The sequence below is a fragment of the Budorcas taxicolor genome, chromosome 3 (assembly GCF_023091745.1).
Source record: "Budorcas taxicolor isolate Tak-1 chromosome 3, Takin1.1, whole genome shotgun sequence".
In the NCBI taxonomy this organism is placed as follows: Eukaryota; Metazoa; Chordata; class Mammalia; order Artiodactyla; family Bovidae; genus Budorcas; species Budorcas taxicolor.
The window spans coordinates 35,651,133-35,668,474 of NC_068912.1; the positions used below are offsets into that span (position 1 = coordinate 35,651,133).

General features: G+C 42.1%; 1 non-coding gene across 1 annotated transcript; it reads right to left on the reverse strand.

Annotated features, from left to right (window-relative positions):
* Positions 1-4,743: 4,743 nt before the first annotated feature.
* On the reverse strand, positions 4,744-4,814 carry TRNAG-UCC (transfer RNA glycine (anticodon UCC)). Its single transcript has one exon. It is a non-coding gene; the product is annotated as a tRNA-Gly (tRNA).
* Positions 4,815-17,342: the final 12,528 nt, after the last annotated feature.

Consider the following 17,342-nt stretch of genomic DNA (forward strand, 5'->3'; position numbering starts at 1 on the left):
ATCTCTTTCTAGCTTACAGCCTCAAATATTTTAACATTTATATGAACCTTCATAGTCCAATACAATAGCACTAGACACTGACCACTTGTGCTATTTAATGAGAATTGAAATTTATTTCCTGTCACTCTAGCCACATTTCAAATGGTCTAAAGCCATAGCTGGTGACTACCATATTGTCAAAATTCTCCAAGCCAGGCTTCAGCAATACGTGCACCATGAACTTCCAGATGGTCAAGCTGGTTTTCGAAAAGGCAGAGGAACCAGAGATCAAATTGCCAACATCCGCTGGATCATGGAAAAAGCAAGAGAGTTCCAGAAAAACATCTATTTCTGCTTTATTGACTATGCCAAAGCCTTTGACTGTGTGGACCACAATAAACTGTGGAAAATTCTGAAAGAGATGGGAATACCAGATCACCTGACCTGCCTCTTGAGAAACCTGTATGTAGGTTAGGAAGCAACAGTTAGAACTGGACATGGAGCAACAGACTGGTTCCAAATAGGAAAAGGAGTATGTCAAGGCTGTATATCGTCACCCTGCTTATTTAACTTCTATGCAGAGTACATCATGAGAAACACTGGGCTGGAAGAAGCATAAGCTGGAATCAAGATTGCTGGGAGAAATATCAATCACCTCAGATATGCAGATGACATCACCCTTGTGGCAGAAAGTGAAGAGGAACTAAGAAGTGTCTTGATGAAAGTGAAAGAGGAGAGTGAAAAAGTTGGGTTAAAGCTCAACATTCAGAAAACAAAGATCATGGCATCTGGTCCCATCACTTTATGTGAAATAGATGGGGAAACAATGGAAACAGTGTCAGACTTTATTTTTTGGGGCTTGAAAATCACTGCAGATGGTGACTGCAGCCATGAAATTAAAAGACGCTTACTTCTTGGAAGAAAAGTTAGGACCAACCTAGATAGCATATTGAAAAGCAGAGACATTACTCTGCCAACAAAGGTCCATCTAGACTATGGTTTTTCCAGTGGTCATGTATGGATGTGAGAGTTGGACTGTGAAGAAAGCTGAGTGCCGAAGAATTGATGCTTTTGAACTGTGGTGTTGGAGAAGACTCTTGAGAGTCCCTTGGACTGCAAGGAGATCCAACCAGTCCATTCTGAAGGAGATCAGCCCTGGGATTTCTTTGGAGGGAACGATGCTAAAGCTGAAGCTCCAGTACTTTGGCCAGCTCATGCGAAGAGTTGACTCATTGGAAAAGACTCTGATGCTGGGAGGGGTTGGGGGCAGGAGGAGAAGGGGACGACAGAGGATGAGATGGCTGGATGGCATCACTGACTCAATGGACGTGAGTCTGAGTGAACTCTGGGAGATGGTGATGAACAGGGAAGCCTGGCATGCTGTGATTCATGGGGTCGCAAAGAGTCGGACACGACTGAGTGACTGAACTGAGCTGAACTGACCATATTGTCAATGCAGATCACAGAAAGTTCTGTTGAACAGCATTTGGCGCATATTAGGTGCTCAATGATGTTTAGTTGTTACTTTACTTAAACTTACTCCTCTAGTCTAGGGCATGGTTCACAGAAACTAGAAGGATAACAGTTCTGAATTAATGTCAGATTAACTAGTGAGCTTATTCTCACCCCCAAGGTTCATTTTCAATACCATCTGTACTTAATACATTTACCTTTGTTACCTACTGAGAAGTTTGGAGTTTTGGGCCAGGATAAGGACAAGCTGGTTTTCCCTGTAAAAAGTTAAGAAAGGTGACTATGCGAGAAAAGGCTTCCCAGGCGCCCCTTAGATCAGAGTCTTCATTGTCACTCTAATTTCATAGGCAGTTTAGCAAAGGTGCAAATTCACTCACTATACTTTTTGTTCAGTTGCTAGGTCATGTCCAACTTTGTGACCCCATGGATTGCAGCATCCCAGGCTCCCCTGTCCTTCATTATCTCCTGGAGTTTGCTCAGATTTATGTTCATTGAGTCGGTGATACCATCTAACCATTTCATCCTCTGCCATCCCCTGTACTACTGCAAAGTGAATGCATTTTCTTTCTGTTATCTATGACTAATCTAGTCTTCCTGGTGATCCCCACTCACTGCAGAGCAGGGGGAAAATGGTCCTCAATGTCTTTAGATTTATCCTGAACTAATAATGAAAGCAGCCCTTTAGGTAATTTTTGGCTTTTCGCTATGCAGTTATTGCATACTCAGTCATACTTCCACTTCTACATCCACTTTGAAGATGGGTTAAATACAAGATCCTTTACCGTTGAGCCACCAGGGAAGCCCCAAGTACAAGATAGATGACATTTAGGTACATTTGCACGTATGGGGTGGTTTATGTAAACTTATGGTAGCAGAGAGAGTAGCTGGGGTGTCCCAGAGTGAGACTTGGCCCTCTTCAGCCATCTGACGCAGATGTTTGAGGTCAGTGAATTCATGGTTACTCCTGCTCTCTTCTGTCAGGATCCATACTTAGTTCGAGCTGATTGACTTCACCCCAGCTCTGGAGGTCCACCTTTGTGCATGTGTGTGTGCGCTCAGCCATGTCCAACTCTTTGTCACCCCATGGACCTAACAGGTTGCTCTGCCCATGAGATTCTCCAGGCAAGAGTCCTGGCGTGGGTCGTCATTTCTTCCTCCAGGGGATCTTCCTGACCGCACGGATCAAACTCACATCTCCTGCATTGGCAGGCAGATTCTTTACCACTGAGTCACCTGCGAAGTTCACCTTTGAGTTTCTTCCATATCCTCCATCTGGCCTCCAGCGTAGGTGGTTCATTCTACAAACAGACCATTGTAGGAGAACATAGTTTCACATTGTATTAAAACTAGAAATGTTTAGAGGCAACATTTATTCATTCAATCTGCAAAGGAAAAGTTAGACTAGGGAGTCTGGAGCTCTCTCATTTACAAAAGAATCTACACAATTTAATAATGGTATGTCAGTTGACTCAAGTTGGTGATAACATTTACAGTTTAAATGAATAATTTCTGTTTCCTATAATGTTACATCTATATTCAATATGCTTCACAAATTTTGTGGTTATTGTATGTTTTACAATAGAAGGTTCATTCCTGAAAGATTAAACCAAAGGCCTCTTGCTCCACAAACAAAACAGGTGATGGATTTTGTTCACATTCACATTGTTTCTTCACCTGCCAAGTCTCTTTAATGGGCTCCTTATTCCTCTGCTCCTGAAGCCATGGGATGCAAGTATTATTTAGTATTCTATTTGTTAAATTCTGAGAATACACACTACCTTGAGAGGTTAAAATGGAAATGACAAAAGGGTTCTTTTCTCCTATGTTTTCTCATTAAGTTTCACTTCATCTGCAGTCTTTTAATTTTAACTTAGACTAAATCAAAGAACATATGTCTTATTATTTTTTCTACATTGTCCAGGTCTCTAATTGCCTTCTGTCACTCAGCCACCATCCCCCAGTCATCAGAGCGGAAGGGCTTCTCTTTTTCTTCTATTTCATGGCCTCCTTTGGTCCACCTGCAGCTTTGTGGCTAAACTTTGAGGGAGAAGGATCCTGTACGTGACTGATGAAATTCTATGATGTCGATCTTCCAGGTTTGGTTCTTAATATCTTGAAAAGTGAAAGAAAGTGAAAGTGAAGCCACTCAGTCGTGTCTGACTCTTTGTGACCCATGGACTGTAGTCTACCAAGCTCCTCCGTCCATGGGATTTTCTAGGCAAGAATACTGGAGTGAGTTGACATTTCCTTCTCCAGGGGATCTTCCTGACCCAGGGATTGAACCCAAGTCTCCCGCATTGTAGGCAGACACTTTACCATCTGAGCTACCAGGGAAGTCCTAATCTTAATATCTTAGAGGAATTTAAAACATCTTCTGAAAGGACTATGGCCTTGCTGGGGCAGAGAGGACCTCTAAATTACTTTAGCATGCCTATTTATTCCCCCATGGGTCTTTTATCTCTTGATGTCAAAAGTGGATGAAGTGAAACATATTGGGGGAAGGTAAAATTTATCAGCTTCATATTTGCTAAAATATCATTCTTATTACAATAATAAGTACTGGAGGCATTTGATCCTGAAGACTATTTCTTAATCCCTCCCAATAACTGCTTTAATTCTCATTGGCACAACATGTTCCAAGAAAGGTGTGCATTTGATGTAGGCGGCCCTTTTGCATTTGTAGTTTAATTACATGTAGAGCAGCTTGGAGGGCTTCCCTGGTGGCTCAAAGGGTAAAGAATCTACCTGCTATGTGGGAAACCTGGGTTCTATCTCTGGGTTGGCAGATCTCCTGGAGCTGGGCATGGCAACCCACTCTAATATTTTTGTCTGGAGAATCCCATGGAGAGGAGTCTGGCAGACTATAGTCCATAGGGTCGCAAAGACTGCGCGACTAAGCACACAGCACACAGGGCAGCTTGGAAGAGGGAAACATCACTTGGAGATGTGGGAGAGCACCAGGTCCATTTCACACACTGGTGATCATTTTTCGTATGCTGAAGATGGTTTCATCCTCAACTTCTTGAAATGCCGACTCGCAGTATGATTTAAATTAGCAGAGTGCAATAGTAAAGAAAAAAGACCAGCCAGAAGTAGTGAGTATGTCATATTTTAAATTATGATAGCGATAATAAGGCTTCATATCTGGTTAAACTTAAGAATTGTTTTTTAAAAAATACTTATTTATTTGGCTGTACTGGGTCTCAGTTGTGGTACACAGGGTCTTTGATCTTTGTTGCAGCATGCAGAGTTTTTAGTTGTGGCGTGTGGACTGAGGTATGTGGGATTTAGTTCCCTGACCAGGGATCAAACCTGGCCCCTGCGTTGGAAGCACAGAGTCTTAGCCACTGGACTATCAGGGAAGTCTCAAGAATTCATGTGACCTTTGGCACTCCTTTAATTGTTCATTAATTGAAAGATGCTTAGTTAACTAAAATGACTCAAACTCATTATTTCTTCCAGGTTATCCTCTTTACATTGGGAACAGCTTTAAAGAGCTCATCTGTGTCCATCTGAGAATAGCAGTATAAGCCTGGGGTAAGTAATACACATTTTTTTGCTGTTTTCTAAATAGTTTGGGAGTAAATGTGTCTAGAATATTTATAGGTGAATATTATAAGTGATGTATATTGAATATAATAGGTGATGATGTGTATCACAGAGATTGAGTTGCTTGACCCTGTGACACTCAAAATTCAAATGATCACAATTTGTTAATCATGTGGTGTAATTCAACTTTGGGATGCTCTTGGATTCTGGCTCATGTAGAAGCTGCTTGAATATTACTGATAGCTGTGAACTATAAACTGGTTTGATTTTTTATTATTAACCTATGTGTGCACACAGTTCAAACAATAAACCCTTTATAACTGGATGAGATACCAAGAATCATCTCCCTGAGCCATTTTCTAGATGGGGCTCTTGATGTCCAAGTGGTTAAATGAGAGGCCATGAAGGAACAGAGCAGGGACTAAAACCTGGATCTCCTGGGATTCATTCAGTCTTCATTCATTTATTGCATTCTCTCCTTTGGTGTTCTAAGTTCATTTGTTTTTTTAATCTATGCATTCACTCTTACACTCTTTGTATTGAATCCTTGTCTCATATATGTATATTTATGTCCTGTAATTAATTATTGGTAAACTGAGTGTGAGTTTGCAAGATATTTCTAAAGCCTTACAGCGGGATACTCTTCCAACTCAAGACATGCAGGCAAAATGACGGATGTTCTTATGTCAAAGTATGAGTGTAAACGGCTGAACTCTTTACCTTAGAGACACAGTAAAAAGGCTCTTGCGTGATGTCTAACCTCTTTTGAAGCCCAAGGAATTGGCCAAGTCATTCTGCTCAGTCATGAGGCCCATAGGCCAGGCCCTTCCTGAATGTCGCCTGACCTGAAGGGCAGTGTGACTCAGTGCTGGCTGATCTCTGCTCCTCCCAGGGTGATTTCCCAGCTTGGGCCAAAGCAGAGGGGAGGCCAGCTTCAAAGCCTCTCCCGGGCTGTGGAAAAGCGCATTCTGGAGCGGGGCAGCTGCCAAGTGCTCCACATGAATGTTCGTTTTGCTTGGCTCATGGTCAAACAACAGCAAAAAAACAGGTTCAGTGTGAGTAATGGGTTAGCGTAGCTCTTGGTACGTCAGCAGACGGAGATCTGGTCTGGAGTATCCAGGCAAAGACATGGGTTTGCAGTTGTGGGTCTGTTTTCCAGGTCAGTTTGCGATCCTAAGCAGGATGCTTTATTAATTCCTGTCTGGAAAAGATCTAAGGGAATGGTTTTAAACAGGCCCTTGATTCTTTCCTTGATTCTTTCCTTTGTGCTGCTTAAAGATCACTTACTATTCAACAGCAGTGTCCTGCAGGCTGGCTGTCTCTCCTGTGGGCTAAAATGGACAGAAATTTGAGATGGCTGAAGAGGCCAAAATGTTATTATTAATTTCATTACTGAGAACAGCAGCAGCAGTAATAGTAATAAAGAAACATAACACAGTACAGAATAAAGGATGTTCTGGGAAGATGCTCCAACTAGAAATGTCGAAACCCACCCAAGCTTTGTATTTTGAGTTGCTACAGCCCAGGTGAGCGTTCAGCTAGCTTGCTTTTGCTGCCTTTTAAGGAAACCTGGCTTGGTGTTAACTCTAAGGTGCCTATTTTCTTCTCTCTCCCTCACAATACAAATTTAAACTTACCCAGGGTAATAAAAATTGTCCTAAAATATATGTGGTTAAGAAGGACCTCCACATGAGACAGGGTAATTAAAATACAAAATTGATTTAGAAAAAATTAAAGTATAGTTGATTAAAAATGTTGTGTTAGTTTCGGATGTGTAGCAAAGTGATTCAGTTATACATATACATGGGTCTACTCTTTCCCGATTTCTTTTCCCATTTAGGTTATTACAGAATGCTAAACAGAGTTCCCAACAGCAGAGCCTTGTTGTTGGTTTTATTTATAGTGAGGTATATCCGTTAATCCCAAATTCCTAATTTATCTCTCCCTGCTCCTCCCTTTTGGTTTCCACAAGACTGTTTTTTGTCTGAGTCCATTTCTGTTCTGTAAATACATTCATTTGTATCATGGTTTTAGTTTCCACATATAAGTGATATCATATGATATAAAATTGGGTTTTAAGTGAGCTAGTATTTTGTACTAAGCCTTGTGTTAAGACACTGAGGTTTGGAGAGGTCTATTACAAGGAGGGCAAGAGTTAGAATCCTCCCTGGCAGTCCAGTAGTTAAGACTCTGTGCTTCTCCTTGCAGAGGGCACAGGTTCCATCCCTGGTCAGGGAACTAAGATCCGCCATGCCCAGGGACATGGCAAAAATAAAGTTTAAAGCTCCAGAGAGAGACTATTATTTAGGAAACATACTTTACATGCTTAAAGAAAACAAGGAAGTCAAGAATGAGTGAATCAGTATAAAAGGAGAAACAAAAGTGGAAGGAGGGAGAGAAGAGTGGCTTCTGACCTCTCTGAAGGCTCCAGAAAAGGTGTTTTTCCAGATATTTGTGAGACTAGGGTGAAATACAAAAGAGTGAAACTCTTGGGGCCCAGTTAAGAAAGACTGTTTCTACAGTGAAATAACTCTGGTGTCAGCATGGAAATAACAGTAAAGGTGGATGAGCAAGGCAAACGTGCCCAACCTCTTTTCTTCATGCCACATCCTCCTCTGTGTTTCCAAAGCTTCATTCGTATACCTCAGTTACTGGAGGTATTATACTTCATTCTAGTCATAAAGTACATTATTAGAGCTTAACTCCAGAGCCTCATGGTCAGGGCTCTTACATTTTTACTTATAAAGACCATGGCCTATTAAAGGGAGCCAAAATTCCTTGGAGACACAGCTGGTTCCAGATGTGGAGCATGTGCTCCTAGGATAAGTTACTGTGTCGACATGCAAGGAAAGGCTCAGAGAATTATGAGGACATGGCTAAAGGATAAGGGACTGCCTTGGGATCCCTTCAGGAAGCCCAATTTGGAAATTGTTTGCACATTAAAAGTTAATCATGGAACTAAGTTATAGTATACTGACTTTTTAAAAAGAATAAATTCCCCAGAGGTCCAGTGGTTAGGACTCTGTGCTTCCACTGCAGGGAGCCTGAGTTCGATATCTGGTCAGGGAGCAAAGATCCCGCTAGCTGTGTGGTGTGACCCCCTCGCCTCAAGGAAAAACACCAATACCAAACAAACAAAAATCAACATTGCATACCAATGCTTCAGAGTACACAAGAAGTAGAAAGAAAAAGCTTTTTGTGCAAGAATGACAGAGAAAGATTTTAGAAGAAATTACAGAATTAGGAAAATCTCCATTTTGCTGCCAAAAATATACTAAATTCTTCAGACAAGCGTCATTAACGGATAGTGAAACTACTGGATAGATTATTTCTGGAGAACAGAATATAGTGTTTAAAAACATAATCCTGCACTTAAAGTTGCAATGGGAAGAATGTACGTTTATTTGCAATGGAGATATAAGCTGGATATGAATTTAACCAAAGGATGAAAATGAGTCTGTCCAATATTAGGCCAAATTGATTGCACTCATCTCACATGCTAGTAAAGTAATGATCAAAATTCTCCAAGCCAGGCTTCAGCAGTACGTGAACCGTGAAATTCCTGATGTTCAAGCTGGTTTTAGAAAAGGCAAAGGAACCAGAGATCAAATTGCCAACATCTGCTGGATCATGGAAAAAGCAAGAGAGTTCCAGAAAAACATATATTTCTGCTTTATTGACTATGCCAAAGCCTTTGACTGTGCGGATCACAATAAACTCTGGCAAATTCTGAAAGAGATGGGAATACCAGACCATCTGACCTGCCTCTTGAGAAATCTGTATGCAGGTCAGGAAGCAACAGTTAGAACTGGACATGGAACAACAGACTGGTTCCAAATAGGAAAAGATGTATGTCAAGGCTGTATATTGTCACCCTGCTTATTTAACTTATATGCAGAGTACATCATGAGAAACGCTGGACTGGAAGAAACACAAGCTGGAATCAAGATTGCCAGGAGAAATATTGATAACCTCAGATATGCAGATGACACCACCCTTATGGCAGAAAGTGAAGAGGAACTAAAAAGCCTCTTGATGAAAGTGAAAGAGGAGAGTGAAAAAATTGGCTTAAAGCTCAACATTCAGAAAACAAAGATCATGGCATCCGGTCCCATCACTTCATGGGAAATAGATGGGGAAACAGTGGAAACAGTGTCAGACTTTATTTTTTGGGGCTCCAAAATCACCACAGATGGTGACTGCAGCCATGAAATTAAAAGACGCTTACTTCTTGGAAGAAAAGTTATGACCAAGCTAGACAGCATATTCAAAAGCAGGGACATTACTTTGCCAACTAATGTCCGCCTAGTCAAGGCTATGGTTTTTCCAGTGGTCATGTATGGATGTGAGAGTTGGACTGTGAAGAAGGCTGAGCATCGAAGAATTGATGCTTTTGAACTGTGGTGTTGGAGAAGACTTTTGAGAGTCCCTTGGACTGCAAGGAGTTCCAACCAGTCCATTCTGAAGGAGATCGACCCTGGGATTTCTTTGGAGGGAATGATGCTAAAGCTGAAACTCCAATACTTTGGCCACGTCATGCAAAGAATTGACTCATTGGAAAAGACTCTGATGCTGGGAGGGATTGGGGGCAGTAGGAGAAGGGGACAACCGAGGATGAGATGGCTGGATGGCATCATGGACTCGATGGACATGAGTCTGAGTGAACTCCGGGAGATGGTGATGAACAGGGAGGCCTGTCGTGCTGTGATTCATGGGGTCGCAAAGAGTCGGACATGACTGAGCGACTGAACTGAACTGAACTGAACTGAACATAATGTGCCAGCAAATTTGGAAAACTCAGCAGGGCCACAAGAATGGAAAAGGTCAGTTTTCATTCCAAACCCAAAGAAAGGCAGTGGCAAAGACTGCTCAAACTACTGCACAATTGCAGTCATCTCACATGCTAGCAAAGTAATGCTCAAAATTCTCCAAGCCAGGCTTCTACCGTACATGAACCATGAAATTCCAGATGTTCAAGCTGGATTTAGAAAAGGCAGAGGAACCAGAGATCAAATTGCCAACATCTGCTGGATCATCGAAAAAGCAAGAGAGTTCCAGAAAAACATCTATGTCTGCTTTGTTGACTATGCCAAAGCCTTTGACTGTGCGGATCACAACAAACTGTGAGAAATTCTTCAAGAAATGGGAATACCAGACCATCTGACCTGCCTCTTGAGAAATCTGTCTGCAGGTCAGGAAGCAACAGTTAGAACTGGACACAGAATAACAGACTGGCTCCAAATCCAGAAAGGAGTACGTCAAGGCTGTATATTGTCACCTTGCTTATTTAACTTACATGCAGAGTACAGCACGTGAAATGTCAAGCTGGATGACTCACAGGCTGGAATCAAGATTGCTGGGAGAAATATCAACAAACCTCATATATGCAGGTGACACCACTTTAATGGCAGAAAGTGAAGAGTAACTAAAGAGCCTCTTGATGAACATGAAAGAGGAGTGTGAAAAAGCTGGCTTAAAACTCAAGGTTCAAAAAACTAAGATCATGGCATCCAGTCCCATGGCCTCACATCAAGTAGAAGGGGAAAAAGTGGAAACAGTGATAGATTTTATTTTCTTGGGCTCCAAAATCACTGCTGATGTTGACTGCAGCCATGAAATTAAAAGACACTTGTTCCTTGGAAGGAAAGCTATGACAAATGTTGACAGTGTGCTAAAAAGCAGAGACATCACTTTGCTGACAAAGGTCCATGGAGTCAAAGCTATGGTTTTTCCAGTAGCCATGTTTGAATGTAAGAACTGGACCATAAAGAAAGCTGAGTGCTAAATGAACACTGATCTTTCCCAGTACTGTTTGATAAATAGTCATCATATAAATTCTGCTCTCTCCTGTATTATTAGTGGAGTATGAGTTGATAAGTACAGGAACTAATTCTTTTTCATCTGAATTCTCTAGCACTTGGCATATGATATGGCTCAATATATGTTTCTGGATATAAGAAATGACATAAGACTGAATAAAGTCAACATTTTGGTTTTGAGAGAGTCAATTCCTAGGCAGGTTGATCACAAGTCCAGGGTCCCCAAGAAGGAGAAAGGGGTCTAGGGCTCTCAAGGAGATAGGGGTCAGGAATTCTCAAGGAGGAAAGTAAAGTTGCTCAGTCGTGTCCGAATCTTTGCAACCCCATGGACTGTAGCCTACCAGGCTCCTCTGTCCAAGGGATTTTCCAGACAAGAGTACTGGAGTGGGGTGCCATTTCCTTCTCCAGGAGATCTTCCCGACCCAGGGATTGAACCCGGGTCTCCCGCATTGTAGGCAGAGGCTTGACTGTCTAAGCCACCAGGGAAGTCATTTACAGTCCTTAATCTTAGTCAAATCTTAGTAGGGGTCATGATCTCCGAAGAAGATTTAGCTTCGGGAACAGAGACCAGACTTGATCACTCACGAGCTTTTGTATAGCAGAGTTTTATTAAACTCTGGCCCTGACTAAGATTTGACTAAGCATTTTATGTGACAATGGGCTCCCCTGGTGGCTCAGAGGGTAAAGTGTCTGCCTGCAATGGAGGAGACCTGGGTTCGAAACCTGGGTCAGGAAGATCCCCTGGAGAAGGAAATGGCAACCCACTAAAGTACTCTTGCTTGGAAAATCCCATGGACAGAGAAGCCTGGTAGACTACAGGCTTCTAAGTGACTTCACTTTCACTTCTTTCTTTCACTTTGTTTTATTTGACAACAGTCCTTAATCTTAGTCAAATAAAATGCTTTTTCTTTAAGCCAGGAAGTGATGATTACACAACAAACAACACAGTTTAAATTCTATATTAAGGATTATGTAACAACACTGTTGACTCATTGGAAAAGACTTTGATGCTGGGAGGGATTGGGGGCAGGAGGAGAAGGGGACAACAGAGGATGAGATGGCTGGATGGCATCACTGACTCGATGAACGTGAATCTGAGTGAACTCTGGGAGTTGGTGATGGACAGGGAGGCCTGGCATGCTGTGATTCATGGGGTCGCAAAGAGTCGGACACGACTGAGCAACTGAACTGAACTGAACTGAACTGAACTGAACTGAACAACACTGTATCCTGCTTGAGGACAGTTTCTCCTTCCTGAAAACCTTCTGACTAATCCTGTTATCTTAAAACGTATATCATGGGAGTGAGTTTGGTAAGATCTTTCTATTGTTAAATTCTAATCCTGTTACCTTAAAAAGTAAACTGTGGGAGTGGGTCTGGTAAAATTTTTACAACTTTGAGACATTCTTTGACTTATTTTAATAACCAATTGAAAAAGTGGATAGCTCCCTTACTAATGCTAGCATGAGGGGCATTTCCATCCCCCTTCTGGTGTCTGTGTCAGAAGCTTTCTCTGTCTCTTTTCACTTTGATAAAACTCTGCTATACAAAAGCTCTTGAGTGATCAAGTCTGGTCCCTGTTCCCGAAGCTAAATCTTCTTTGGAGATCATGAGCCCGACACCGTTCAGTGTCAGTTTTAAATGGAGGATATCTCAATAACATTTGAAGAGATTGCACTGTAATTACCTACTTGGCATGTATTCCCTGGTGGCTCAGACAGTAAAGCGTCTGTCTACAATGCGGGAGACCCGGGTTCGATCCCTGGGTCGGGAAGATCCCCTGGAGAAGGAAATGGCAATCCACTCCAGTCCTCTTGCCTGGAAAATCCCATGGACGGAGGAACCTGGCCGGCTGCAGTCCATAGGGTCGCTAAGAGTCGGACATGACTGAGCGACTTCACTTTCACTTTGTATACCACCAGATTGCTATTCTGCTCTAGTAGTTTCTTGTATTCCCCAAATGGCCAACTTTGTGTTTTTATACTGTAAGGCAGAGACTCTCAAATTTGGAATCTATAAGAATCAGCTGGGAGGTTTGTGAAAACACAGGTTTCTGGGCCCCCATAGCTGCTAGCTCTGCAGATCTGGAGTGAGGTCTGAGAAGCTGCATTTCTAACAGGTTCTCAGGTGAAGCTGATGATAACACTACTGGTCTGAAAAGTACACTTGGAGAACCACTGCTGATGAGGAGCTCAAGGAGTAGGAAGAGCCCAGGAAACAGGGAAATACTACAGCTCCCTAAGCAGACTCTTTGCAAAAGCACCCCCTTGATGCACATGATTAGCATTTTGGGGAAAATAACCCAAGAAGTGAAAGGTGCTGGTTCCTATCATCCATCAATATCCCCCTGATCTTTCTGCAACATTTAGACAATAACGTTACATAGCTGAAACTCTAATACTTTGGACACCTGATGTGAAGAACTGACTCATTGGAAAAGACCCTGATGCTGGGAAAGATTGAAGGCAGAAGGAGAAAGGCATGACAGAGGATGAGGTGGTTGGATGGCGTCACCAACTTGATGGACGTGAGTTTGAGCAAGCTCCGGGAGTTGGTGATGGACAGGGAAGCCTGGCGTGCTGTAGTCCATAGGGTCACAAATAGTCAGACATGACTGAGCGACTGAACTGATATTGACTGAATACATAGAGAGAGCATGAGTTTAGCCTGGCGTGCTGTAGTCCATAGGGTCACAAATAGTCAGACATGACTGAGCGATTGAACTGATATTGACTGATTACATAGAGCATGAGTTTTAAAGATCTACAAAATGATTATGCATGATGTATACAGGTGTGTGTGAGCATGTGTGTGAGTGTGTGTGTGTGCATGCATGCTCAGTTGCATCCAGTTCTTTGCAACCCTATGGATTATACCCCACCAGGCTCCTCCTCTGTTCATGGAATTTTCCAGGCAAGAATACTGGAGCACCTTGCCATTTTCTACCTCAGGGGATCTCCCAGACCCTGGAATCTAACCTGTGCCTCTTGTCTCCTGGATTTGCAGGTGGATTCTTTACCACTGTATCACCTGGGAGGCCCCTATGTAGTGATAAAGAATCCACTTGCCAATGCAGGAGATGCAGGTTCAGTCCCTGAGTTGGGAAAATCCCCTGGAGAAGGAAATGGCAACTGACTCCAGTATTCTTGCCTGGGAAATTCCAAGGACAGAGGAGTCTTGCAGGCTACAGTTCAGTTCAGTTCAGTTCAATCACTAAGTCAGGTCCAACTCTTTGCACCCTTGAATTGCAGCATGCCAGGATACCCTGTCCTTCACCATCTCCTGGAATTTGCTCAAACTCATGTCCATTGGGTCAGTGATGCCATCCAACCATCTCATCTCTGTCATCCCCTTCTCCTCCTGCCTCAGCCTGTCCCAGCATCAGGGTCTTTTCCAATGAGTCAGCTCTTCATATCATGTGGCCAAAGTATTGGAGCTTCAGCTACAGCATCGATCCTTCCAATAAATATTCTGGGTTTATTTCCTTTAGGATGGACTGGTTTAATCTCCTTGCTTTCCAAGGAACTCTCAAGAGTCCTCTCCAACACCACAGTTCAAAAGCATCAATTATTTGGTGGAGAAGAGGATGGCAGAGGACAAGATGGTTAGATGGCATCACCAACTCAATGGACATGAGTTTGAGCAAGCTCCAGGACAGGAGACAGTGATGGACAGGGAAGCCTGGCATGCTGCCGTCCATGGGGTTGCAAAGAGTCAGACACAACTTAGTGACTAAATAACAACATAATAGTGATATATATATGATCATTATGTATGATACATTATCATCAAATAAAGATATGCATACATATTCCCAAGTGTGTATATAAAATCTAACATCTTCCTAATTTGGGCCTTTATTAAGCAAAATAGCAACGAGAGAGAGAGGGAGGGAGGGAGGGAAAGAAACACCATTCTTGACTGCTTTACTTGGAATTATCTCCTGCATTAATGTACAGTTCAGCACAGAAAGAAAACCAGGCCCAGGGAAGTTAGTGAATGATGTGGCCCAGATCACAGCAAAACTGGACTAGAATGCCAGATGTCTGGATCTACAACTATGTCACACTGCCCTGCTGCAGTTCCTTGGGGTTGATGCTTCTTGGCCTCCTTTCCCCACCCTCCTGTGTAGCACATGAAATAGAAATGCTACCCTGCTTGTTTTTCTGCAGCCTGTAGATCTTTGAGTGAAGTTCAGTCTTAAAACTTATGTAATCTAGAAATTCCATTCTTGCTGAAAATGCAATGAGAGTAATGAGGTTTTGATCCAGAATTTTCTAAAGAAGTAACCTTTGTGAATTATAATAGCTGCACTTACTATCCATCAAAAAAGGGAAAACCACATTTTTTGGAGTCTGTCAAGACTATTATAACTTTAACTTCTCTTTTCTGGCTGTTGATAACAGTGATTTTTTTTCTTAAGGTTCGTTACCTATGAGCATTAGAAAAGAGAAACAAAGAATAGTCTTTATAATTAATACACACAGTCTCTGCTGCTCCTAAGTCACTTCAGTCGTGTCCGACTCTATGCAACCGCATAGACGGCAGCCCACCAGGCTCCCCTGTCCCTGGGATTTTCCAAGCAAGAACACTGGAGCGGGTTGCCATTGCCTTCTCCAATGCAGGAAAGTAAAAAGTGAAAGTGAAGTCGCTCAGTCGTGTCTGACTCTTTGCAATCCCATGGACTGCAGCCCACCAGGCTTCTCCGTCCATGGGATTTTCCAGGCAAGAGTGCTGGAGTGGGGTGCCATCGCCTTCTCTAGAACTCCCTTAAGCCTGTTGCTCCTAGTTCTCTTAAGAGGAAAATGTCCTTGGCATCTTTTAAAAGAATCATGTGTGCCACTCTGGCTAGACATTCTACATTCTTTTCTATGAGCCTAATCTTTATTTTCCAATACACTAGTATTTTCTAAACAAACTATAATAAAACTCATGAAAGAGTGAATAAGAAATAGGACAATCATTCCATATTAAAGCAAGTGCTGACCCTGACTGTTGTAATGAAAGGAAATATCCCCTCCAAATCCTGGGAGTTCCTGAGAATGTGAACCATCCTTCATGGTATGTCTTTGGAATCTGAACAAGCTGAGAGCGCCCAGGGCTGAGGGACTATCATTAATAGGTATGTAGATTAAATATATATTCCTCTAAACTTTGCAACACAGTTACAACCACAAAGTCCTTTTCCAGCTCCTTAATATAGCCACTGCACAGTTAGGATAACTATAAGTAGACCACTTAGCTCACATGCTAATTTCATTTCCTCCTGTGACTTCTCATTGTATATTGAATAGCAAACATTTCTATGGCCCTTACTAAGTGCCAGGCAAGCTTAAGCACTTCCACATGTTAAGTCATTTAATACTTAACAATAGAACTGAAAGGCTAAGTACCTTGCCTAAGGTCACCTAGAACCAGGCTTCACACTTGGGAGGTCTGGCCCGCAATCTCATGCTCTTGGTTGCTACTCAATATTGGTGGAAGCCCTGTGGATTTGGATTTAGACTGCCACTAGCTCCCTCAAGCTCCTAATGCTGCAATCATATGGATTTACTTACTCTGGCGCAGACGGGTCTTGGCACAGATTGCTTAGACTTGAAAGAATAGGCCTTCTTGCTTCTGTTCACACAACACTCTGCAAAGTCCTCTCTCCTGAGAGTTCAGATAAAGTCCTGTCTTTACTGAGAAGTCTTCCTAGATTCTTCAAGCAACATTAAATCTCTCCTTTTGATCATCCAGAAGCCATATTGTTAGTACCACTGTCATTACACTTATTGGAACTGTTTACATCTTTGTCTTCCTGAGTGAATGGTGAGGTCCTAGGGGACAGGGTTTATTGTCTTCTATCCCTATAGCCCTCTCAGCAGAAGCACATAGCAGGCATTTACTAAAACACCAAGTTGAAGGTGAATTTTTGACTGTTTAGTATGCAATTGTACATATTTTCCTATGAAGACTTGCTGTGTGCATGTAGCCATTTGTCTTTGATTGCATTTAGTTATTTTTCTGGATATCTGTGTTTTTCCACAATGAGGGTGAAATGCAGAGGACAGATCAAATACAATCCCATGTCCAATGCAGAAGCTAAGGAATCCTCCATAAATCAACATCTTTGTGTTAGCATAACTACTGAAATAATGAAGGAAATTTAAATAATCCTTGGGAACCCCTGTAATGCTTCCTTCTCATACCAACCATTGGGCTACCTTCTACAGTTGTATATGTCATGGTTCCTCTTGTGAGCTCCTTGTGAAGGACAGTCATTTGTTTGTATCATTATGCCTAGTTTAGGAAGATACTTAAAATATAATTATGTAACATTGATGATGGTAATAATGTCAAGATGGGATCATCAAGCACTGGAACATTCTGCTTATAAAAGTATCAATATTTATATTTATTGAATGAATGAATGCATGAATGCATACCCCTAGATAGAGACTTGTGTGTCCTAATGTGAAAGTCACTCAGTCATGTCCAACTCTTTGTGACCCCATGGACTATACAGTCCATTAAATTCTC